At 35.5% G+C, this 27,978-nt stretch overlaps 1 protein-coding gene across 1 annotated transcript in view; it reads right to left on the reverse strand.

The window, feature by feature from the left end:
* Positions 1-27,978, reverse strand: part of TYRP1 (tyrosinase related protein 1) — a 1,163,994-nt gene that overhangs the window by 1,013,419 nt on the left and 122,597 nt on the right. The window lies entirely within an intron of this gene.

Below are 27,978 nucleotides of genomic sequence, written 5' to 3' on the forward strand. Positions count from 1 at the left end.
ATGTATAAATGTCTCCTTTTGCGAGGTGTCTTTCATATCCTTTGCTCACTTTTTGATGGGGTTTATTTCTTGTGAATTTGTTTATGTTCCTTGGAGATTCTGGTTATTAGACCTTTGTAAAATAGACAGATTGCAAATTTTTTTTCCCATTCTGCTGGTTGCCTTTTCACTTTGATGATTTTTTTTTTTTTTTTTTGCTGTGCAGAAGCTCTTTAGTTTAATTAGATCTCATATGTAAATTTTGGCTTTTGTTGCCATTGCTTTTGGTGTTTCAGTCATGAAGTCTTTGCCGTGCTTATGTCCTGAATGGTATAGGCTAGGTTTTCTTCTAGGGTTTTCATGATTTTACGTCTTTTGTTTAAGTCTTTAATTCATCTTGAGTTAATTTTTGTACAAGGTGTAAGGAGGAGGTCCAGTTTCCGTTTTCTGCACACAGCTAGCCATTTTTTCCCAGCACTGTTTATTAAATAGGGAATCCTTTCCCTATTGCTTGTTTTAGTCAGGTTTGTCAAAGATCAGATTGTTGTAGATATGTGGTGGTATTTCTGAGGCCTCTGTTCTGTTCCAGTGGTCTATATATTGGTTTTGGTACCAGTACCATGCTGTTTCGGTTACTGTAGCCTTGTAGTATAGTTTGAAGTTAGGTAGCATGATGCCTCCAGCTTTGTTCTTTTTACTTAGGATTGCTTTGGCTCTATGGGCTCTTTTTTGGTTCCATATGAAATTTAAAGTAGTTTTGTCTAATTCTGTGGAGAAAGTCAATGGTAGTTTGATGGGAATAGCACTGAATCTATAAATTGCTTTGGGCAATATGGCCATTTTCACGATATTGATTCTTCCTATCCATGAGCATGGAATGTTTTTCAATTTGTTTGTGTCCACTCCTATTTCCTTCAGCAGTGGTTTGTAGTTTTGCTTGAAGAGTTTCTTCACATCCCTTGTAAGTTGTATTCCTAGGTATTTTATTCTCTTTGTATATTGCGAATGGGAGTTCCCTCATGATTTGGCCCTCTGTTTGTCTGTTATTGGTGTATAAGAATGCTTGTGATTTTTGCACATCAATTTTGTATCCTGAGACTTTCCTGAAGTTGCTTATCAGTTTAAGGAGTTTTTGGGCTGAGACAGTGGAGTTTTCTAAATATGCAATCATGTCATCTGCAAAAAAAGACAATTTGACTTCCTCACTTCCTATTTGAATACCCTTTATTTCTTTCTCTTGCCTGATTGTGCTGGGCAGAACTTCCAATATTATGTTAAATAGGAGTAGTGAGAGAGCATCCTTGTCTTGTGCTGGTTTTCAAGAGAAGGCTTCCAGCTTTTGCCTATTCAGTATGATATTGGCTATGGATTTCTCACAAATATATCTTATTATTGTGAGATATGTTCCATCAATATCTAGTTTATTGACTGTTTTTACCAAAAAGAGGTGTTGAATTTTATTGCATCTATTGAGATAATCATGTGGTTTTTGTCATTGGTTCTGTTTATGTGATGGATTACATTAATTGATTTGTGTATGTTGAACCAGTCTTGCATCCCAGGGATGAAGCCGAGTTGATCGTGGTGTATAAGCTTTTTGATGTGCTGCTGGATTTGGTTTGCCTGCATTTTATTGAGGAATTTTTTTTTTTTTTGCATTGCTATTCATCATGAATACTGGCCTGAAATTTTCTTTTTTTGTTGTGTTTCTGCTAGGTTTTGTTATCAGGAGGATGATGCTGGCCTCACAAAATGAGTTAGGGATAAGCCTCTCTTTCTTATTGTTTGGAATATTTTCAGAAGGAATGGTACCAGCTCATCTTCGTACCTCTGGTAGAAGTCGGCTGTGAATCCATCTGGTCCTTTTTTTTGGTTGGTAGGCTATAATTACTGCCTCTATTTCAGAACTTGTTATTGGTCTATTCAGTGATTCAACTTCTTTCTGGTTTAGTCTTGGGAGGGTGCATGTGCCCAGGAATTTATCAATTTCTTCTAGATTTTCTCTTTCTTTCTCTCTTTCTTTCTCTCTCCCTCTCTCTTTCTTTTTTTTTTTTTTTTTTTTGACGGAGTTTTGCTCCACTCATTTTGCCCAGGCTGGAGTGCAATGGTGTGATCTCGACTCATTGCAACCTCTGCCTCCCGGGTTCAAGCGATTCTTCTGCCTCAGCCTCCCAAGTAGCTGGGATTACAGGCGCCTGCCACCACACCCGGCTAATTTTTGTAATTTTTTTAGCAGAGATGAAGTTTCACCATGTTGGCCAGGATGGTCTTGATCTCTTGACTTTGTGATCTGCCCACCTCGGCCTCCCTACATGCTGGGATTACAGGTGTGAGCCACAGCGCCCGGCCAATTTCTTCTAGATTTTCTAGTTTATTTATGTAGAGGTGTTGATAGCATTCTCTGATGGCAGTTTGTATTTCTGTGGGGTTAGTGGTGATATCCCCTTTATCATTTTTTATTGTGTCTATCTGATTCTTCTCTCTTTTCTTCTTTATTATTCTGGCTAGCAGTCTATCTGTTTTGTTAGTCTTTTCAAAAAACCAGCTCCTGGAATCACTGATTTTTTGAAGGGCTTTTTGTGTCTCTATCTCCTTCAGTTCTGCTCTGATCTTAGTTATTTCTTGTTTTGAATGTGTTTGCTCTCACTTCTCTAGTTCTTTTAATTGTGATGTTAGCACGTTGATTTTAGGTATTTCCCAATTTCTGATGTGGGTATTTAGTGCTATAAATTTCCCTCTGAACACTGCTTTAGCTGTGTTCTGGTACATTGTGTCTTCGTTCTCAATGGTTTCAAAGAACTTATTTATTTCTGCCTTAATTTTCTTATTTACCCAGTAGTCATTCAGGAGCAGGTTGTTCAGTTTCCATGTAGTTGTGCGGTTTTGAGTGAGATTCTTAATCCTGAGTTGTAATTTCATTGCACTGTGGTCTGAGAGACTTTGTTATGATTTCTGTTCTTTTGCACGTGCTGAGGAGTATTTACTTCCAATTATGTGGTCGATTTTAGAATAAGGGCTATGTGATGCTGAGAATAATGTATAATCTGTTGAACTGGGGTGGAGAGTTCTGTAGATGTCTATTTATTAGCTCTGCTTGGTCCAGAGCTGATTTCAAGTCCTGAATATCCTTGTTAACTTCTGTCTCGTTGATCGGTCTAATACCGAGAGTGGAGTTTTAAAGTCTCCCACTATTATTGTGTGGGAGTCTAAGTCTCTTTGTAGGTCTCTAATAACTTGCTTTATGAATCTGGGTGCTCCTGTATGGGATGCTTTTATATTTAGGATAGTTAGCTCTTCTTCTTGCCTTTATCCTTTTACCATTATGTAATGGCTTTGTTTGTCTTTTTCTATTTTTGTTGGTTTAAAATCTGTTTTATCAGAGACTAGGATAACAACCCCAGCTTTTGTTTTTGCTTTCCATTTGCTTGAGTCTATGTGTGTCTTTGAACATCAGATGGCTCTCCTGAATACAGCACACTGATGGGTCTTGACTCTTTATCCAATTTGCCAGTCTGTGTCTTTTATTTGGTGCATTTAGCCCATTTACATTTAAGGTTAATATTGTTATGTGTGAGGCCGGGCGCAGTGGCTCATGCCTGTAATCCCAGCACTTTAGGAGGCCAAGGCGGGCAGATCACGAGGTCAGGAGATTGAGACCACGGTGAAACCCCGTCTCTACTAAAAAATACAAAAAAATTAGCCAGGCACGGTGGCGGGTGCCTGTAGTCCCAGCTACTTGGGAGGCTGAGGCAGGAGAATGGCGTGAACCCAGGAGGCGGAGCTTGCAGTGAGCCCAGCCAAGATCGTGCCACTGCACTCCAGCCTGGGTGACAGAGCTAGACTCCATCTCAAAAAAAAAATATTGTTATGTGTGAATTTGATCCTGTCATCATGATGCTAGCTGGTTATTTGGCACAGTAGTTGATGCAATTTATTCATAGTGTCATTGGTCTTTATATTTTGGCATGTTTTTGCAGTGGCTGGTACCAGTTCTTCCTTTCGATAATTAGTGCTTCTTTTACGAGCTTTTGTAGTGCTTCTTTTACGAGCTTTTGTAAGGCAGGCCTGGGGGTGACAAAAATCTCTTAGCATTTGCTTGTCTGTAGAGGATTTTACTTCTCCTTCGCTTATGAAGCCTAGTATGGCTGGATATGAAATTTGGGTTGAAAATTCTTTTCTTTAAGAATGTTGAATACTGGCCCCCACTCTGGCTTGTAGCATTTCTACAGAGAGATCCACTGTTAGTCTGATGGGCTTTCCTTTGTAGGTAACCTGACCTTTCTCTCTGGCTGCCCATAACATCTTTTCCATCGTTTCAACCTTGGTGAATCTGATGATTATGTGTCTTGGGTTTCCTCTTCTCGAGGAGTATTTTTGTGATGTTTTCTGTATTTCCTGAATTTGAATGTTGCCCTGTCTTGCTAGGTTGGGGAAGTTCTGGATAATATCCTGAAGTGTGTTTTCCAAGTTGGTTCCATTCTCCCCATCACTTTCCGGTACACCAATCAATCATAGGTTTGTTCTTTTCACATAGTTCTATATTTCTTGAAGGCTTTGTTTGTTCCTTTTCATTCTTTTTTCTCTAATCTTGTCTTCACACTTTGTTTCATAAAGTTGATCTTCAATGTATGATATCCTTTCTCTGCTTGATCAGGTTAGCTATTAATACTTGTATGTGCGTCACAAAGTTCTCCTGCTGTGTTTTGCAGCTCCATCAGGTCATTTCTCTTCTTCTCTAAACTGGTTATTCTAGTTAGCAGTTCCTGTAACCTTTTATCATGAAGGCTCTTAGTTTCCTTGCACTGGGTTTGAACATGCTCCTTTAGCTCAGAGGAGTTTGTTATTATCCACCTTCTGAAGCCTCCTTCTGTCAATTCATCAAACTTGTTCTCCATCCAGTTTTATGCCCTGCTAGAGAGGCGTTGCAATCATTTGGAGGAGAAGAGGCCTTCTGGTTTTCAGAATTTTCAGCATTTTTGCGCTTGTTTTTCCTCATCTTTGTGGATTTCTCTACCTTTGATCTTTGATGCTGATGACCTTTGGATAGGGTTTTTGCGTGGGCATCCTTTTTATTGATGTTGATGTTATTGTTTTCTGTTTGTTAGTTTTCCTTCTAACAGTCAGGCTCCTCTTCCGCAGGTCTGCAAGAGTTTGCTAGAGGTCCACTCCAGACCCTGTTTGCCTGGCTATTACCAGCAGAGGTTGCAGAACAGCAAAAGTTGCTGCCTTCTCCTTCCTCTGGAAGTTTCATCACAGAGGGACACCTGCCAGATGCCAGCTGGAGCTCTCCTGTATGAGGTGTCTATCGACACCTGCTGGGAGGTGTCTCCCAGTCAGGAGGCACAGGGGTTAGGGACCCACTTGAGTAGGCAGTCTGTCCCTTAGCAGAGCTCGAGAGCTGTGTTGGGACATCCGCTGCTCTCTTCAGAGCCAATAGGCAGGAACATTTAAGTTTGCTGAAGCTGCGCCTACAGCTGCCCCTTCGCCTAGGTGCTCTGTCCAGGGAGATGGTTTTATCTATAAGCCCCTGACTGCGGCTGCTGCCTCTCTTTCAGAGATGCCCTGCTTAGTGAGGGGGACTCTAGAGAGGCAGTTTGGCCACAGTCATTGCAGTGCTTTGGTGGGTTCCTTCCTGTCTGAATTTCCCAGTAGCTTCTTTAATACTGTGAGGGGAAAACCACCTACTTAAGCTTCGGTAATGGTGGATGTCCCTCCCCCCACCAAGCTCGAGCATCCCAGGTTGACTTCAGAATGCTGTGCTGGCAGTGAGAAGTTCAAGTCAGTGGTTCTTAGCTTGCTCAGCTCTGTGGGGGTGGTATCCACCGAACTAGACCACTTGGCTCCTTGGCTTCAGCCCCCTTTCCAGTGTAGTGAATGGTTCTGTCTCACTGGGGTTCCAGGTGCCACTGCAGTATGGAAAAAAAAACAAAACACTCCTGCAGCTAGCTCTGTGTCTGCCCAACAGCCGCCCAGTTTTGTGCTTCAAAACCAGGGCCTTGGTGGTATAAGCACACGAAGGAATTTCCCGGTATTGAGGTTGCAAAAACTGTGGGAAATGCGTAGTATCTCGGCTGGATAACACAGTCCCTCACAGCTTCCCTTGGCTGGGGGAGAGAGGTCCCTGGACGCTTGCAGTCCCCCGCTGAGGGGACACCTCACCCTGCTTCTGCTCGCCCTCCATGGGCTGCATGCATTATCTAACCACTCCTAATGAGATAAACCAGGTACCTTAATTGGAAATGCACAAAATACCTGCCTTCTCCATTGGTCTCACTGGGAGCTGCAGACCAGAGCTGTTGCTATTTGGCCATCTTGCCTTGGTCTCTGTAAATAAGACTTTTAATAGTGCCATTGTATTTAAATTGAACCACTGCATGAGATTTTACTTTTTTTTTAATTTTTAATTTTGGGGGCAAATAGTAAGTTTATATATTTATGGGGTACATGAAATGTTTTGAAATAGGCATGCAATACATAATAATCACATCATGAAAAACAGAGTGTCCATTCCTTCAAGTATTTATCCTTTGTGTCACAAACAACCTAATTATACTTTTAGTTATTTTAAAATATACAATTAAATTCTTGACTATAGTCACCCTGTCGTGCTAGCAAATACTAGGTCTTATTTATTTTTTCTAATTATTGTTTTTGTAGCCATTAACTCTCTCCACCTCCATCCTTCTGCTCTCTATTTTCATGAGTTTGATTGCTTTTATTTTTATATTTCTCAAATAATTGAGACCATGTGATGTTTGTCTCTCTGTGCCTGGTTTATTTCACATTTCACTTAGCATAATGACCTCCAGTTCCATTCATGTTGTTGCAAATGACAGGATCACATTATTGTTATTATTATTTTGGCTGAACAGTACTTCACTGTGTATAAGTACCACATTTTCTTTATCCATTCATCTGTTGATGGACACTTAGGTTGCTTCCACATCTTGGCTATTGTGAACAGTGCTGCAAAAACATGAGAGTGCACATCTATTTTAGATACACTGATTTTCTTTTGGGGGGTATATACCTAGCAGTGGGATTGCTGGAGCATATGGTAGCTCTAATTTTACTGTTTTGAGGAACCTCCAAACTCTTCTTCATAGTGATTGTACTATTTTACACTCCCACCAACAGTGTACAAGGGTTCCCTTTTCTCTACATACTTGCCAGCATTTATCAACTATCTTTTGGAGATAAGCCATTTTAACTGGGGTGAAATGTTATCTTATTGTAGTTTTGATTTGCATTTCTAAGATGACCGACGATGTTGAGCACTTTTTCATATGCCTGTTTGACATTTACATGTCTTTCCTTGAGAAATATCTATTCAAGTATTTTGTCCATTTTCTAATCAGATTATTGATTTTTTTTTCCTTTAGAGCTGTTTGAGCTGCTTTTATATCCTGGTTATTAATTATTTGTCAGATGGGTAGTCTGCAATGTTTTCTCTATTCTGTGGGTTGTCTGTTCACTTGGTTGACTTTGTGTATTCTTAACCTTTGAACTCTTTTTTATATTCCTATTATTAGATATAAATATTACAATATTTTATTTGCATAATGATTCAGTGCTAGCTAAGAAATGTAAGTGTAGATGGATATATTCATTGTTTATAGCATATGTCACAATTTTAATTGTCTTATTTTAACAATATTAATTTATAACATGTATCAATAAGTAATTACAATTTGAAACTTGTTTATCATCAGTCTCGCATTTTAGTGCTTGGTAACATAAAATTTATAAACTGAATAGTTACTATGAACATTTTATATAGGAGTTTTGAAGACTTCATTCAGGATCAGAGTCAAGGCTATGAAAATTATGCATATGGGTGAAGATACAGAGACAAAGTTTGAACTCTTACAAAATTCATTGTATTTTGGCATTTAGTACTAGTGGCCTGTCTCAGGAGGCAGATTCCTCAAGATAACACTAGGACACTGTTACCTGCATGATCCTATTTTACCTATTTCTCTTGGTTCAAATCTCTATTTAGTGTGAGAATAAGATGTGTTCAAGAAACCAATGAATGGTGTTTCTTGGTGCTCATAAAGCATATTGTCCTCACACATGTGACTCCTTATACACATTTAAAAAACAAAATCCATTCTTCTCAAAAGTTGGCGTTTCATAGCTTAAATTGAGAGATTTTTGAGGGTAAAAAATGCACTTTCATTTCTATACTTTTATTTCCCAGCACAGTGCCCATATAGAGTAGATATTTGATACGTTTACTGAATATATGTTTGGATACATGAGACTTCTTAATTTCAGTTAAACAGAACCTTCTAATAATTATGCTCTGGCTTTGGAGACACAAAGTAATTTGGATAATGAGGAAATATAAGCTTTAGATAATTTTACAAAATTAATTAAACACAACAAAGTGGTGAATACTTTTCCTAATACATATTGTTATGTAGCCTGAGATAATTTACGCTAATCATAATAAAGCTATCCTTTATCTCTCCCAAGGTTACAAAGGTTGCAAAGACATATTCTAATTTACCTCAGTTGTCATTCTCCAACCTTTATTTTGTTCATTTTTTAGGTATTAAATATAATCTGGAAAATTAGGGAACAGTATATTCTGATGTTTTTTTTTTCCTTTTTGTTGTGAGAAGACAAGGAAAAAGAAATAGGGAATTTATTGGATTTTTACTGAATGTTTCAATCTATCACACAATGTGCTGGGATGGAATAAATAGTATGACATTGTGCTTTTTTTTTCTTCATAGGCTGAAGCAAGAGTTTACAGACTAGCAAAAAATGACAATATAATAGATTTTGAGTGATAACTTTGCTGGAAGTTGGATATTGCGTCTAATGAATTATCTTTTTATAATTGTTTTAAGTTAGCTATTCTATAAATGAAAATTAGAATTTTACTATGTGGCTTGTTCAGATCATTTGCTACAGCTGTGTATAAGAATTAATAAAAGCTGGCTGAGCGCGGTGGCTCACACCTGTAATCCCAGCACTTTGGGAGGCTGAGGTAGGCGGTTCATGAGGTCAGGAGTTGGAGACCAGCCTGACCAACATGGTGAGGCCCCGTCTCAACTAAAAATACAAAAATTAGCTGGGTGTGGTGGCGCGCACCTGCAATCCCAGCTATTCAGGAGGCTGAGGCATGAGAATCACTTGAACCCGGGAGGCGGAGGTTGCAGTGAGCCAAGATCACGCCACTGCACTCCAGCCTCAGCAATAGCAGAGCGAGACTCTGTCAAAAACAAACAAACAAACAAAAATTAATAAAAGCTAAAAAGGATAAAATTTCAACAAGTTTTATTTAAGAGCAACTAATTTGTTAACAATATTGTTTTTCCACATCCTTTTCAATTATTCTGTTTTCTTTTTGTCAAGGAAATTTTGCTAGAAGCATGAGGAATATAAGAATAAATTCTTAGTATGTTGTTTCATTTCAATATTAAAAATATCAAATATATATAACCTGCATTACCAGATATCATAATTATACTAGCCAGGATGGAATTATCTTGTGTATTTAAACAACGCTGCTTCAAACTATAGGTTTTTAAAGTGAGCATCAGCAACTACCTCTTACATTTTTTCTTTTAACAGTATGTCAAATGGCATAGCCTAATTTGGAAATACATCTTTTAAAATACTTGAGAAATTAGGATTTTTAAAAATAAATAATAATCTTAAGCACTTAAGCCTTTTTTTTCTATCCTTATAATTATGTATAGAAAACAAAATACTATAGTTAATACTGTGCTTTGAGAACTATCTTCGAGTGCCAAATAAGACTTGGAAGATTCAGTCATTGGACCCAGTGCTACTTCTGCTTAACTTTTTCGCAAGATAGAGAAGCATTAAGCCCAAGTAAGAGAATCTACTACAAAATATGTATTATTTTCAAGTAAATCTGCTATTAATTGCATGTTGGCTCTAATGTCAGTTCTCCTCATTACAATAGAAAATAAACTCTTTATTAATTCATCATATGAGTAAGATATTCAAAATTCAAATTGAAATGATGCTACAGAAAACTTAAAAAACTTTTATAGATATTATTTCAATAAATTCTAGCTACATAATTATTAAATAAATTAGGGTTGCATTTTATTTATGTTCAAAATAAAACAATATATCCCAGTTGGGGAATTTAATAAATATACTGATAAATCTGTTTTGATGTAAAATTTTGGCTTATTCTGAATTAGAGTGGAGGTAGCATTACCTATGTGGCAATATATAAGCAATAAGTATCTTCAGAGTTTCAAGCAGGAGGAGAGCATTTCAAGTGCTTATTTAAGCATTTTTTGGAGAACAGGAAGTCAGCTTCCTCCTATGTGAGTTTCATGACTTCCTTAGCTTCAGAATGATTAACATTACGTTTTCTTGTTTTTGCTATTGTTGTTCTGGACTACTACACTATTCGAAATGTAGTCTAATATCTTTGGTCTCCTTTTAATTTCTTAAGAGGGATCCTTTCACCTCTCTTCCTCAAGTATGAATTTCTAGCCATATTACAAAGAATGATAATATGCCTTATGCACATTTCTGGACACCACCAAGGTGGTTCCAATTCTCAAAAGCAACACTATCTGCAATTTTTAAAAACAATATTTTAAAAAGTTTGAAGGTAAAAAAATTTCAATTTGGAATTTTATTCACCTTTTAACTGTAATCATTGAAGTGTTAACTTTTTTTCAGATTTTAACATGCTTTAGAAATTGTTTTTAGCTTTTGTATGCTCAAAGAGTCATCACAGATTTCTGTGTATTTTGAATGAAATATTCTCCATTAATTACCTACAAATTTAAAATTCTTTAAAATTTTACCCTCTGGTATATCATCCTTTGTTAATATGGTTATTGAATCAATATTCAAACATCCACTTTTAAGGATTCTACAGCTAATATGCCTACCTGAATTTTCATGGTGCTTATTATTGTAATTTAGTTTAGATAAAATGATTTCTAAATTACATTTCATAATGAAAATGATTATTCACAAAGGACATAAAATGTAACATACATTTATTTTTCATTTTAATCTTACTTAAAAATCCAAGTAGCATTACTAAATTTTGCAGATGAAAACTTGTGGCTTAATAAGGTCACATAGTAATTCATTCAGAGTCCCTTGCCCCAGTTTAATTCCTCCACTGTTATTTTAACACTCACTCAACACGTAAAACCTTGATTTTCATCTTAAATGACCTGCAAGTTTTGTCATTGCTTTTTCTTACAAGAGCATTTTTAAGCATCTTGAAACCCAGGTGATTTCTGGATAGTTATTATACCAAAAGTTACCCAACTTTATATGTGGCGGCATTATTTCAAAGCAATTATATTTCTTCACAAAAGCTAAGCTCATTCTTTCTTAGAAAAGCTTATTTTTCTAGTGCTGAATGCTGACTGATTCTGAGACCACTCATTCGCATTTTACCCATGAGATGATACAGATTACAGTTTCAGTTGAAGTAGTCAGAGATATGAAACTGTTTCCTTTTTCTAAATTGATAAAGGATTTAAGCTTCTTATGGTGGGACACAAAACAACTAAATAAATAAAAAGTTTCAGAAGATACACCTGATATCTAAAGAAAGTTTTCATTGTGTCTTCTACTATTTTGATTTATATTTACCTTGGACAGTATAATAATTGAATAAAAACACTACCTCACTTATATAAGATGCACTATTATTATTACAACAGGATCTGATGAAATAATACAGTAACTTCTGGTTTATTTAGGTGCCAACTGCTTATTTTATGGATTATCTGTGCCATTTTTCTCTAATGTAGTATGTATACCAGTCATTGTTAATTCTGTTCCTTTTGTAACATGCATTTATTTTTCCTTTAATTCTTACTTAAAAATCTAAGCACTATTGCTAGTTTTTACAGACAAAAAATTGTGGCTTAATAAGGTCACATAGTAATTCATAGAACGAGTTCTATGTGTCACTGGATGAATTTAAAAAAGAAATAAGTAAATATTAAAGCACATAATATTGAAAAATATATGGCAGAAAATGGAATGAAGTGAGAGGTCCATGAAAAAAAAATACATATATAGTCTGTGAAAAACAAAAAATTTGATGCTCTGGTCATAATTATTCAAAACTACTGCTTTGTACAAGCCTTTTTTTTTATAGCTTCAAATGTCCCTTCCTGAGACCACAGCCACTGACAACTACTCCATGAGCCATCATCTATCTATTAGATGATGCTAATATATACCCATGCTTTGTCTATTCCTCAACAAATAAGTTAAACCTCTCTTTCAAAGTGTGCTTAAAATCAATCTCATTCTCTAAGGTTTGAAACATCTTTCGAGTTTTAAATTTCTTATTGTAAAGTGCCTTATTTTTGTAATTCATATTATTTTCTCCTGGATGAGACATGAAGGCTAGTGACTGTCATTTTCGTCTTTCCCACAAATAGCTCCCACAATTTTTTCTTTTTTTTTAATTAGAAGACTGACTGGAAGATTTTGATAATAATTCTCGTGTGTGTGTGCGTGTGCGTGTGTGTGCGTGTGTGTGTGTGTGTGTGTGTTTTGTTTGCTTTTCTTTTGAGACAGAGTCTCGCTCTGTCACCCAGGCTGGAGTGCAGTGGTGCAATCTTGGCTCACTGCAACCTCCTCCTCCCTGGTCAAGTGATTATCCTGCCTCAGCTTCCTGAGTAGTTGGGATTACAGGTGCATGCCACCACACCCGGCTACTTTTTGTAATTTTAGTAGAGTCCGGGTTTCACCATGTTGGTCAGGCTGGTCTCGAACTCCTGACTTCATGATCCACCCGTCTCGGCCTCCCAAAGTGCTGGGATTACAGGCGTGAGCCACTGTGCCTGGCCGATAATAATTCTTAACATATTTTTGGGTTCTAATGGCCAATTTCAGTTTATCTTTTCTCTTTCTACTTCAGATGTTAAATACGTATTATAACTTCTCTAATTTACCACACCTTTCCAAAAATTAGCTTGCAATTTCTGCTAACTTTCAACAGCAGGTACTTAAGAAGACACAAGTAAACAACTCCTAGTACCAGTAACGCAATTATTGACAAAGGCAGGGTACATAACAAGCAGTGCAGATGCTTCAAAAATTATATAACCAAAATGCATACTTTTTCTAATCCTACATAACAAAACACCACACATTCAACAACTGAAAACAAATTTAGTATCTCAAAGTTTCCATGGGTCAGGAGTTTAGGTACAGGTTAACTGGGTTTTCTAACCAGATACTAATATCAAGAGCTGCAGCTGTGGCTGCAATCTTCACCTCAGTTTTGCGATCCTCTTCCAGGCTCACAAATTGTTGGCAGAATTTATTTCCTTGCTGTATGGCTGAAGCCCAGATTTTTTTCTTGGCTGTTGACCAGGGAGGACTCTCTACTCTTAGAGGCCACCTGCAGCTCCTTACCACACGGCCCTCATGGGAAGTTCTCAACATGACTGTTGACTTTCTTTAAGGCCAGCAGCAGAGTATTTGAGGTTGCTCAATCTCTCTATTAGGGGTTCACTACATTAAGTTAGACTCAAAGTCTGCGATTAGAGACCTTAACTGCGTATTTCAAAAATATTGTCATATATGGTAACATAAAATTGGGAGTGATATTCCATCATATTCACAGAGCCCACCCATACTCACACAGAAGGAATTACATTGGTTAGTATTCTGGGGGGCAGAAATCTTGAGGGACATCTAAGAATTCTACCTGCCATACAGGGCTCAAATGAATTCAGGGTCAACATCCTGACATTAGTCCTGAATATTATTACTAGCTTAATAGTGTGATTATTGTCATTTATTGTAGTCCCTGATTATTATAATCTCATTGACTAATTATTTTGGTTTATCTTGACTGTGGAGTTTTCCAAGGCTTACACCTGTCAATTCTAAAACTGCAACACACCCTGTCAGACACGGATGTTTGTCACTCTAGTCCCAGTTTCTCACTCCACGAGAAGTACTGACCATCGCCATCACCTAGAGTGCACTGGAAACAGAAGTAGAGCTTTGAGAAGCTATTCTGTCTCCGGTTTATCATTTGTATATCACTTTTGATATTCCAAACAGTGGAGAATGTGGCAGGGTCATAAGTGTCAAGCAAATGGCTAAGTGGATGAGGTTCTTCTACCCTGCCAGAGAGCCATGTAAGTGGAACTCACACACATACCAATTATTTCAGCTTTATGCATTATCAAACACAGTAATAATTCCTGTTTCTCAAAAGGAATGAGAAAATAGTCCTTGTAGTGTCTATGTGTTTAATTTCTTTTGTCTCTGAAACCAAATTTGGTCTTTTTGACGCAGTCCTAAAATGTAATTATTATATTCATGTGAATAAACAGTTATAAAACTTTTGAGTAAAGTCTTTTCTTGATATTGTGAAAAAATTAGTAATGAAAGCACCTTTATAACTGTAATTCCATTTACTTTAGTATTTGTTTATAGTTGCCCACATGGCATTGCTACAGAAAAATGTCAAAATTGAGGAAAACAAAAATGTCACTGGATTGGATGGTGGAAATTAAGATTAATTACTGTGGCCACTATCAACTAATTTGCCCAACTAAACTGATAAGTGAATTTCCCTTTCCAATTTCTCACATAAAAATTATTAGAAGAAAAACGATCAATACATTCTAGAGCTCAAAGTCAAGGAAGAAAAATCCTCAATGAAAGACATAAAAGAGGAAACTCAAAATCAGAATTTTGAAGGAACTAAAAACCAAAATTTAAACAAGATATAATTCATAATAACTAGGGTTTGAGGTTTGATGCTCCAGAGAAGTGGCTATCCTATTCTTTGGTCTTAGGAAACACTTACACACTAAATATTGAGAGATCCAAAAGGGCAGTTTTGTTACTATTACCTTAAAATGATAGATTGATATTTACTCTATTAGAAATTAAGATAGAGAATTTAAAAATTACTTCTGAAATCACTTAAATAGTAGTAATAAATGTGTACTATGCTGACATAAATTTTTATGAATAGTAACAATATTTCACAAAATAATAGTATGATTAGACGAGTTATATTGCTTCAGAGAATTTTCAAATTTATTTCATTTCTAGATTAATAGATGATAGCCAGAGTCCCATATCTTTTTTGGTATTAAATCTGTTTTGATATCACGTCATGAAGAAAAATTTTTTAGAAACTCACAAGAGAATGAATGAATATAGTTTCGATCTCACGGATATTTTACAAGGGTCTAACGTCCCCCAGAAATCCCCACATCACATCACACTGTCAGAACTTGTACATCAAAAGTATTGAGTGGGGGGTTTGGATTCTAATACCTGTAAATAAAAGCAACAACTGAAATAACCGTAAAGAGTTGAGAGTCTTGAAGGACTGACCCATAAGTGAAAATATCTGTTAAGTGTCAAATAAAGAAAGTGTAAAGGAAGTCTGTGGCCCAAGTGGAATCTTGACTAGAACCAGAGCCTCCCATGAGGACTTAGGAATGAGTAATACACCATACTTGGGTATAAGAATATAATTAGTATAATGTGGTTCATAGGAACACAGATCCAGAAATTAACTTCAAAATAAGTTCAGAACTAGGAAAACTCTTATGGTCTCAGAAGTGAGAAACACTAATCTGCTTTAAAGAAATAGTCCCACAACCCAACACATGCCATATTACTAAATAATACAACCCCACTGAGCAGGGCTTAACCTTTGAATAACAATGTATTTAAGAAAACAAGCTTCATGAAGTGCAGTCACCATGCACTCAGACACAAACATAAATACACACACTCATATGAAGGGAGAACTGGACACTACAGCCCTTATATAAAGACTAAGTTTTCAGAATGAGTAAGCATCAAAAAAATACAGATTAAATTTAATATGTTTAAAAGTCACGTTTAAAATGTCCAACACAATAAAGAGATAAAAATCAAGAAAAATAAGAACATCTCACATATTCTTAAAAAAAGTCAAGTGACTTATATTAAAATATAACTAATGAAAGTAAAACACATATAGCCACACTTCTATTAAATATTTGGAAAAGTATTAGATACAGCTGTAGAAATAACTGAAAGATGAATATAAATATAAGTCTAAAGAAAGCAATTAGAACGCAGTACGTGTAGAAAAAGGCATGGAAAAGACACAGACAACATAAAAGAAATGAAGATATAAGAACTACCAGAGTATATCCACTAAGAATTCCAACAGGAGAGTATTGGAGAAAAATAATGTCAGTAAGTGTTAGGATTGAGGAAGAACATGAGTGTTCAGATTAAAGGAGATTAGTTCCATGAAGGATAAACCAACAACATCAATCTTCACTGAGTTATATTAAAGTTAAATTATAAACGAAAGAAAGAAAAATACTAAAGGATAAAAGGGAAGGACCCAACTGAGACTAGTCTCCTCATCAATAACAAAAGGTGTCTGAAGACAATCAATCTCTTCAAAATATAAAGTGGGTGGTAGTTAATCCAAAATTCTATTCAGTTAGACTATTGTGAAAGAAACATTGAGAGAGCTTATGATTATAATCTTTGAAAGAACTGTTGACATACATACTTTCCCAAGAAGAACTTAACGCAGAAGAAAATATTGGCATGGAAGGAGCAATGTTTACATAAAAATGGTTTAATACTTTTTGGAAAATTCAAATGAATATTAGATATACAAAGGGTAATTTTATCATATTAAGAAAAATGGATAATGAAAGTTTGCATATAGAGTTTATTTTCTAAAGCATAAGAAAGTTTTTACATTGAAAAATTAGTAACATCATTCCACATATTATTAGACAAGCAAGAAAATATGATCTCCACAAATAGAGTGAAAATGTACCATTTTCTATTTTACTGACATTTAGTACCTAGTGCCAAGTAGAGTTCTAATCATTTCAAAAACCATTTACAAATTTACTGATCTGTGAGGTGGGTATTATAATTATTTCCATTGTACAGATGAGGTAATTGAGATACAGAGCAGTTAGTAACATGCCAACAGTTACAAGTCTAGTAGGGACAAGAGTTGAACTCTGGCAATATGTTTCCATAATTTGCATGGTTAACAACTTTGTTATATTGCTTCCTACTTATAATTTATACTACTTTTAATATAATCCAACTTGGAATATAGGACCAAAGAAAAATGAACTTCAAACAAGACAAATGATCTCATCAAAACTCTAAAGAAAATTAATATTCAAAAGCAAAATTTAGGAAGTATTTCTATAAAATTTGGAAAAAGTATATGGTTTCTCAAAGCATACTTATTAAATGCATTATAGGAGGCCCTAACTAATTTAATAAGGCAAGAAGAAAGAGATTGCCATGCCTATATGAAGGCAGGGACATTTTCTTTATTGTTGGTGATAAAGGTATCTTAATAGAAAATCCCAGCCTTGCCTCAAAAATGCATAATTTCATGGCATTGAAAAATATTCTGCTACTAAATACACAACCCCCTTGCAAAAATCAACAGCATTACTAACTTTAGCAAATATATATTATTGATAATGATAAAATATATTAAGAAATATATATTCAAAGTATGCACTTTTATGAATAAGCTTTAAAAATATTACCAGAATATATATCAACATATATAATATGTATACAATATTTATGAATGGAAAGATATCCATTCTTTCCAAATTTACTTATAAATGTATTCCAGTTAAAATTGTTAAAGGATGTTCTATGGTATTAATCAAACATAACTCAAAAACCTATATAGCAGTATAAAGTTAAAATGTACATGAGCCAGCATTAAACAGGAAAATAAGGGCAGGAATTGGGGGGTTTCTACTAAAAATAAATCTTATTATAAAGCTACAAGAATTTAAATATTTTGATCTCCATGCACAGAGATAATATTGGAATAAATAACTTGGAATTGACATAGCCACACGTTGGGCTCTGGTGTATGATCAATGTGGTGCTAGAATTTAGTGGAGAAAGCATCAGCAATTGGTTTCAAGTGGAAAACAAAATTAATTCATTATCTCACTTTATACACTCTTTCTCATTACACATAAAATAGTTGGATTAATTAAATTCATAAAAATCTCAAATGAAAATATGGATGAATTTGATGATACTAATGAAATAACTATAATTAATAGCACTATAAACAAAATTAAAAGACAAAATACATATTGAGAGGACTTTCAATCAATCAGCAAGAGGCATAATTAAAAAATGAACCATTTTACACAGTTTAGGTTGACAAAAATGAAAAAATTCTAAAACTTTCATCAACCAGTGTATAGCTCCAGGGAATGAAAATTAACACAACCACCTTGGAGAACAATTTGGCAATGTTCATTAAAAACTGAAAATGGAGGTTTGTATGCTTAGAGAGACATGTGAAGGGATGAGAACTTAAGCATTTTTAAGTTTCAAAAAAGGAAACAGAAAGCAACAAAATACTTTGTTTACTAGGAAAATTTTCACAAAAAGTGAAAAAAGGCGATTTTCAAAATCTTATAGCATTTATGTAAACATTAAAACCATACAATGGCATTTGTTTATAATATCAATAATGAATATGATCTGTTCCCTTCTGTCAAGGTTTTCATTGATTATTAGCAGAGACAGACTTGCAAGTCAGTAATCTTAACACACAGATTTAAGTGCAATTAGAAAGAAAGAATTATCAGGTTTGTTTCCTCTCCTTTCCCACAAAAGAGAAATCTGCTTGCACGTACTCATTCTGCAACAATCCCCTTCCCACAGACCCCTTAAGCAGGCGAATACACAAAAGTCTTGTGCTAGAGCATTTCTTCCAAATCCTGTGAGTGGGAATGACTGGGAGTAAGGGTCTGGGGAAGACCACAGGTGGGAATTAGTATACGATAAAGAAGAAAAGTTAAGTTAGTGTGATAATGCTGAATAGAAGAAAATTTACAGGCGGTTTGACTATAAAATGGTAACCGTTTAAGTTAAGAAGAAAAAATACAATACAATCTCATAACTGATTCATAAGATTAGTAATAAAGAAAATAATAATAATATAAACAAGAGTATAACCAATGAATCATGAGGGATGTCTGCAAGAAAAGCATTGTAGAAAAATTAGCAGAAGTTTCCAATATTACAAGGAGAAAGAGACCATTCTTAAAAAAAAAAAGAAAAAAAAGATAGATATGTGCAAAGGTAAGGATTGACAAACAGAAGCCAACTATAGTATAGCCACACAGCTTACTAACTATATTGACCTGACTTTCTTTATCTGTCTTCATTAATATGACTTTACTAATCCAAGGCCTTCATCAAGATAAATTTAATATAATATACCTAGAAACATTTCGTAGGAAAATATAAACTTCAGTATCCTTATTCTGTTTCAGGAACTTGTTAGAAAACACACACACACACACACACACATTTAAATTGATGTCAGACTTCCGACTTTTCAATGGATAGAATCAAATGATTGTTTAACTCCATGATGCTTCCAAACCTCCTCACAATTCTTGTCTTGCCTACATCCTTGTCCACCAGTCCTAATCTATTATGTCATAATAGTTACCTACTTCTAGTCAAGCCCTCACATTGAAAGACTTCCCTTAAGTCATACTGCAAAGACTTATATATCCAGACTGTTCTTTTCCTATGAGACACTGCTAAGAATCTGTCAAGTTAATCTCCCTTACTATGGTAGGAACAAAAACAGCTTTGGTGTTTTTGTTTATCATCAAGTTGTCTTTATGGTACTTTCAAGAATCAGTTATTTGACAGGAGGCAGCAAACAGCATGAGGTGCTAGGCACAGCAGTAGTCTCGATAGGGCTGAAGTACAATAGTTTGAAAAGGGGTATCAAGAGATTAATCCATAGCAATACGCGAGGATTCAATTCTAAACGGTTCTATGTGTAATTCTTAAGAGCCTGGGTCTAAATCAAAACGCATGCATACAAGGAGGATGTCTTAGCTAACTTTTTAAGTTCTCTTAGAAATATCATTTTGAAAGCTAAGAAAAATACAGTCCATTAGAAACATTAACTTAAAACTTTAAATACCAGAAATAATACTGTAAGTGATTTTTTTTTTTTACATGGAGTCTTGCTCTGTTGCCCAGGCTCTCGGCTCACTGCAACCTCTGCCTCCCGGGTTCAAGGAATTCTCCTACCTTGCCTCCTGAGTAGCTGGGATTACAGGCACATGCCACCATTCCTGGCTAATTTTTGTATTTTTAGTAGAGACGGAGGTTTCACCATGTTGGTCAGGCTGCTCTTGAACTCCTGACCTCGTAATCCGCCTGCCTCGGCCTCCCAAAGTGCTGCGATTACAGGCGCGAGCCACCGGTGCAGGGCCTAAGTGATTTCAATCACACTTAGTCTAAGTGGATTGACTTAAAGTTTCTATGATAAAGAATGAATGATATGGTAAATAAACATCATCATTTAATTTTGGTTAGCAGGAAATGTTAGTATTGTAGATTTTTCCTCATATAACAATAGCTGGAAAAAGTTATAATGCATTCATAATATGTTTTTCACGTATTTTAAACAATAAAGCATCACATATTTTGGAATATTTACTTCACTAAATACTTTAGTCTCTTTGACCTCAATGGTTAGCTTCTAGAACAAATACTTTAATGAGACGCCCCAAACACTTAGCTCTTGAAGAAACTCTGTGACTATCACAGGGAGCCTAGAAAATACAATTTTCGACTAGGCATGCTGGCTCATGCTGGCAATCCAGACATTTTGGGAGGCTGAGGCAGGCAGATCACTCAAGCCTGGGAATTCGGGACCAGCTTGGGTAACATGGTGAAACTCCATCTCTACAAAAAATATACACACACAAAAATTAGCCAGATGTGGCAGTGCAACTGTAGTCCCAGCTACCCAGGAGGCTGAGGTGAGAAGATGGCTTGAGCCTGAGAGGTTGCAGCGAGCTGTGACTGCGCTACTACACTCCTGCCTGGGCAACAGAGTGAGACGCTGTCTCAAAAATAAATAAAAATATATATATAATTTTCATAAAGTTATGTTTAGTGTTAAAATTCAGAAAAACCAGTACAATATTTTGAATATTCGTTTGGTACACTTTCAAGATATGTTTAAAACATAAAGAAAATATAATGGCTATAAGCAAGAATCACAGGCTATAAGCAAGAATCACAAGAAAATATTTAAAGCTAAATATACTACATGTTTGGCCTGTTATAACAAAACACTATACATCTGATTTATAGTATTATTATAGTTATACTATTATAGCTTATTTTAAAAAGGAAGAAGTTTACTTCTCACAGTTCTAGAGTCAGGAAAGGTTAAGATCAAGGCAAATTCTTGTCTTGTAAGGACCTGCTTACTGGTTCACAGATCGAGCTTCTAGCTGAGTCTTCACATGATGCAAGAGGAGAAGGCACCTCTCTGGGGCTTCTTTTAAAAGAGCAATAATCATTTATGAGAGCTCTACCTCATTACCTAATGATCTCCCAAAGACTCTACCTCCTAATGCTATCATGTTGGTGATTAGATTTCAACATATAAATTTGTGAGGAGAGGGACACAAATATTCAGACAATAGCAGATATGAAGGACTCAGAAGACAAGTTTAACATCAGATTAGACACTGATTAAAACTGAAATCTAAGCTTGAGAATAAATCAGAAGGAGATACTCAAATTGACAGAGAGGCCAGGAGTAATAATGGAGCAAATCTCTCAGTTAGCCAATGTGATAGCCCCTGGCTCTGCTTTCATAAAGTTGTGTCTTTGATCGTGTATTAATATATTGGCTTTGTTACGCAGGATTAATACATCTATGACCCTGGAATTCTAGACTTGGGTTTTGAGGTAGGCTGAATAATTCTCCCCAAACTGCCCATATCCTAATTCCAGAAGCCTGTGAATATGTGACCTTACATTCAAAGAAACTTTGCAGATGTGATTAAGAACCCTATGATAAGAAGATTATCCTGTATTATCTAGGTAGGCTCAATATAATCACAGTAGCACTTACAAGAAAAACCCAGGAAGTCAGACAAGACAGATAATGCTATGCTGCCGACTTTGAAGATGGAGGAAGGGTCCTTGAGCCACAGGATGTAGGCAGTATCTAGCAGCTGGAAAGGCACATAAAGGTTCTCCCTAGAGTATCCAGAAGAAATGCAGCCCTGATGACCCATTTTAGACCCTTCCTGTCAGAACTTAAGAGAATATATTTGTGATTTTAAATAGATAAATTTACAGTCATTTTATAGCAGCAATTAGAAATTAATATAGAACTGTCTGCAGTACGGTTAATTGGTAAGATTTAGGAATTATTTCTTTTTAGTGTAGTTATTTCAAAAGTGTATCATGAGAAGGTGATTGTGTGAATGTTGAGTATGAATGATGTAAAATATAGTTTTTGTACTCAGCATTCATTTCCACCCTCTTCTCCCTTGGATTTCTTGATTTTCCAAAAAAAAAAAAAAAAAGTGACTTTCACAAGGTGTCTTTCAGTGGTGGGAGCTCCCTAGAGAGACCAACCATTCAAGTTTGCCTGTGACTGTCTCTGTTTCAGCACTGAAAATGTTATATATGGGAAATCTTTCAATCCCAGGTAAGCCTGTAATTCCACATTATGTCTTTCCTGAACCTTAGGTACTTTTGCCTTTGTGGATCATATTTTCTTAACCAGGAGTACATGAGCACAAAGGGACACTTGAATAGAGTTTAGGGATTCATAAACTTGAATGAGAATATGTTACATTTTCATTCTCACTAAGGTCTAATTGAAATGTACTGTTGCTTTCAATTATGAGTATAGGCAACAAATATTAGCAATATCATGGCTTGTCACTAACAGAATTTACAGGTATTTTGTATCATATTTACAACTGTAAATATTGTGAACTATCCTTTATGTTTATCATTCTAAAAAGTATGACAGTTTTTAGACAGAGAGCAAGGTATGATACATAATCATTTAATAAAGACACAGGTATTACTATATCACAATTTCTAATACTTCGGTATCTATTCCAATAAAATATATATTGTATTCTTAAGCTTTTTTTGTTGAAAACATTGTTTTGAGAAGGGATCAGCTTCACCAGACTGCCAAACAAGTTCTTGGAATAAAAAGGTTAAAAAACACTCTTCTAGATGGAATTACACTACCAAAAATGGAGAAGGCAAGAACCATCTATTTGTATAACTGATGTTTCTGCCAGATCCAGAACTGATGGAATTTATATCTCCTAACACAGATTACTTCTCTAGATGAAATTGGAAGAAATATGTTAGAATGACAGGTGTATAGTACTGTACAAGGAGAGAAATTAATGATAGATACATGTCCAACGTTCTGAATGGTGAACAGACATACAGAACAGAAAGATCCCAAAACTTTTTTTTACGGAGAACAATGAAGGTATAAGGACTCATTTAAGTGTAGGGGTTCCAGGAAAGTAGGCATGACAATATACAATCATTTGTAAAGACAATGTGTACAATTTTAAATCCATGAATGTTTTTATTCAGATGTCCTAATATGAATAAGCGGTGTCTCACTTAGGAGAAATAAAAAGTTGTGAAATTGATTAAACTTAAGACTAAGTAAGTTAAAACCTGATTAAAGAAACTACACAATTAACACGCTGAAGAATGGGAGTTCCCAAGATGAAACATTCCCAGGTCTCTTGGTTCTAGAAGTTTTCAAGTCCAAGTACCCAGTCTATACTACAGAAAATGACAGAAAACCAGGGTGCATAGAACTTAATTATTGATATCTGTTTACAATGTAGCATGGCTGTACAAACTTTTTGTGAAAAAGAAAGCGTGGACGGTTGTCCATTCATAGGGAGCATGAAAGAAAATCAAGTTCCTGGAAGCAAAGCATTGGCTGGATTTGTAATGACTATTTTATTTCAATAGGTATAAGATATTCGATCATTAAGTGTGATCAGACTTCTGCCTGATTGAATAGCAAGGCTAGCAATTGGTAGAAATCAGATAAAACACATGGATTGTGTGATGTCAGTTAAGGATTCTTGGAAGCCAGATTAAATTTTAGATAAAATATAAAACTATGGAACCTAAATTCAGGATACTTAGAATGGGGCTCAATTCTTCCTTTGGAGCTCCCAGGTTTCCCATCAAAATGTAAATAGTATCTTACATCTTCACATGCAGTAAAAATATTGTAAACTTTATAGCCAGTACATCAGTACATCGTGTCTGTAGCCTTCAATGCTCCAGTTTTGTGTCTATGAAAGCTAAATGATGCTTGGAATATTATAATAGAGGCTAAGTAAGGTCTTAACCCCAGTTGCCTCCATCTCAGCCATAAGCCTAGAAATGCTAGCAAACTGTGAACGTGAGCAAAGATTTATACTCTTAGATCTGATTTATTTTTTTGTCATTTTGTACTGCGGTAGACAAGTCAGCTCCAATAGCACTCTCATAGAATAGTAGACAGTGACCACAGACAGCTCTGCCCATTACTGTCCGGTCTCAGAATGAATCCTCCATATGTTGATAATGGAGGACATCAGTGTTATACCGAATTTTAGAGTGGCTATGCCTTTTTAATGTCCATATTACAGGAAAGAAATAATGAATTTAAGGAGATACGCTTTCTGGAATAAAACAATTAAAGTAAAAGGGGAACAAAGTCGTGTTTGGGGCAATTTTCTGTGGCATAATGAGATTTGAACTCCCTTTCAAAGAAAAGGCAGGAGATACGAAAGACATTGGCAGAACCAAGTGCGGTTGGCCCTGCGAATCTGTGCATTTTGCATTCAGATTCAGTCAACCGTGGACTCAAAATATTCAGAAAAATAATGTCTGTACTGAATATGTACAGACTTCTTATATTATTCCATAAGCAATACAGTATAACAACTATTTACATAGAATTTACACTGTGTTAAGTATTGTAAGTAATCTGGAAGTGATTTTAAGTATACAGGAGGATGTGCATACGTTATGTGCAAATACTACATCATTTTATAATGTGGACTTGAGCATCCACAAATTTTGGTATCCATGGAGGTCCTGGAACTAATGCCCTATGGATACCAATGGATAACTGTAATTGGGCTACTGCCCATGTAAATAGATATAAAAAGTTGATGGTTATAGCATTGAGGAATTCTTGTGCAAAATTTTGCCATAATACTGCAAGGTAATCTATCCTTAAGCATAACTTGTTGAGACAATTACTGGGACTCTGGTGAGGAGCATTGACTATCCTGGAATAAATTAAGAGGGACAGTAGCTGGAGTATACTTTCAATCTTAGCAGAAAGGGCAGCAGTTATATATGGCATGATCTTCCCATGGCAGGTCATCTGAGCGCACGTTAGGCACAAAAAAACTGAGCCAGGATAGCTAAAGCTTCAGCTTTTATTATACCTGCTAATATTCTGTTGGTCAAACTCTATAAAGATTAGTACTGAATGTACTCTACCATAGTAGGAGGAAAACATCTTGGAGGACAATCTGAAAACATATAAAAATGGTGCAAATTCACATTTCTTACTGTACAGCTGGATATGTCTCCTATCAGATATATAATGATTATCTCTGACAAATCAAGATAAACAAAAGGAACAGTGTATACAAATGCTTTTATTATATTCGATTTTTATTTCTAGTTGGGGTGGGGACAAAGTAGGTTTGAAATAAGGCAAACGTTAAAATGGGATGATTTCTGGTGGTGGTCTCATAGTAATTGTATTACATGTATACATTAATAATGAGAACCTTATTTTAATCATTGTACTTTACCAACTACCAGGGCTACTCTGAATTTATAATAAGATGAAAAATTAATTGCTCTGAAAATTTTCTTTAAGACGTCTCTAAAATTTAGCATTATTATTGTTGAATTACATGCATTTCTCTAGTAGGCTATAAATCGCTAGCTAAAAGAGGCTTTATCTCAATTTTTTAATATTCATAATAAGGTCCGCAGCTAATTTAATATACAAATTTAAGAAACAATTATAGAGTAAATAAAAAATATGCTAAGTGACGGGATTTTCCTATGACCACATAGTAATTGTCAGAGCAAGGATTACAGCCAAGGCATCTGAGATCCAGAGTTCATGATCTTAATTTAATGCAATCCTGTTTTTGTTATGTGAGTGAGTAAATAGCTGTTTTTCACTATTTTTACTAAATTACAAGAACCCTCATTGTTAAATTATTCTATTTAAATCTTTGTAGACATCTTAATGGTTAGGGATCAGTAAAACATAAATCACATCAGATATTTTAAATAACTTAAAATAGAACAAAAAACCAAACACCGCATATTCTCACTCATAGGTGGGAATTGAACAATGAGAACACATGGACACAGGAAGGGGAACATCACACTCTGGGGACTGTTGTGGGGTGGGGGGAGGGGGGAGGGATAGCATTGGGAGATATACCTAATGCTAGATGACGAGTTAGTGGGTGCAGCGCACCAGCATGGCACATGTATACATATGTAACTAACCTGCACATTGTGCACATGTACCCTAAAACTTAAAAGTATTAATTAAAAAAAAGAAAAAAAATATGTATTAGATAATTGCAAGAAAAAAAATAACTGAGATATCACTGTGGTAGGAAATTCCTAAAGCAAGCGTGATGGCTGTGAGAATAGTGTGAAGAATTTGAGTTTCGAAAATATAAAAGTTTCGAGGGACCCCGAAATGTTGAGATTTATAATCAGAACTATAACAGAGAAGTGGTTTTTGCAGAAAGAAAAATAATGCTTACGAAAATAACATCACTAATACTTTATGATATTGTCATTATTCTCACCTAATAGCAACTAGGAACCAGAATGTAAATGAGTACATAAAGCTAAGTATTTCAAACTTAATGTCTATGCTTTTTCTTCATCTCCATTGCAACACACTAACCTTCTAGGCTGGTTCCACGTTTAAATCAGTATTCAAACATTGATCTGATAAGGCAATATAAAGATCACTGCTATTGTTATTAAGAATTGAATTTTAATCAAGTATTATGACAATCCACTAAAGAAATATTTTGTTGTATAGGTTGCTAGTGGTGGAGTCTCAGATATTTTCTTCTCTCAATCTTAGTAAATATTTACATATAAATAATTTATAAATAAAGAATATCCCATCACTACTATTTCATCTTATTTTGTCTTTAGTTTTAATATATTTTATTAATATAATTTTAATTGGCAGCCAGGAGAGTGGCTCAGGCCTGTAATTGTAGTACTTTGGGAGGCAGAGGCAGGCAGATTGCTTGAGCTCAGAAGTTTGAGACCAGCCTGGGCAACATGGTGAAACTCTGTTTCTACAAAAAATACAAAAATTAGCCAGACATGATCTCTACTAAAAATGCAAAAAATAGCTGGGCATGGTTGCGTGCACCTATAGGCCCAGCTACTCTGGAGGCTGAGGCAGGAGAATTGTTGGAACCTGGGAGGCGGAGGTTGCAGTGAGACGAGATCGCGCCAATGCACTCCATCCTGGCGACAGAGTGAGACTCCATCTCAAAAACAAAAACAAAAATAAAAATTAACTGGACGTGGTGGCGCACGTTTGTGGAGGCAGAGGTTGCAGTGACCACTGCACTCCAGCCTGGGTAACACAGTGAAACTCTGTCTCAAAAAAATAAAGTAAAATAAAAAATAATGAAAAAATATGATTTTAATTGACAATTCATAACTGCATACATTTATGGGGTACAATGTGATGTTTTGGTATATGTATAAAATGTAGACTATTTAAACAAAATTAATATATTTATCACTCCTCTTGCCTTTTATGATGCAACATTTGAAATGTACAACCTTACTTATTTTGAAATATATAACACATTACTATTGATTATAGTTACTCTGCTGTACAATAAATCTCAAAACAATCCCCTTCTAAATCTGAAATTTTACTCTTTGATAAATAACTGCCCTTTTCTTTCCCCCTGCCCTCCACACCTAGTCACTGGTAAACATCGTTCTACTCTCTTCTTGAATGAATTCAACTTTTTTAGATTCTACTCATAATTGAGACATGAAGTATTTATCTTTCTGTGCCTGGCT

This window comes from Pan troglodytes, chromosome 11, assembly GCF_028858775.2.
Source record: "Pan troglodytes isolate AG18354 chromosome 11, NHGRI_mPanTro3-v2.0_pri, whole genome shotgun sequence".
NCBI lineage: Eukaryota > Metazoa > Chordata > Mammalia > Primates > Hominidae > Pan > Pan troglodytes.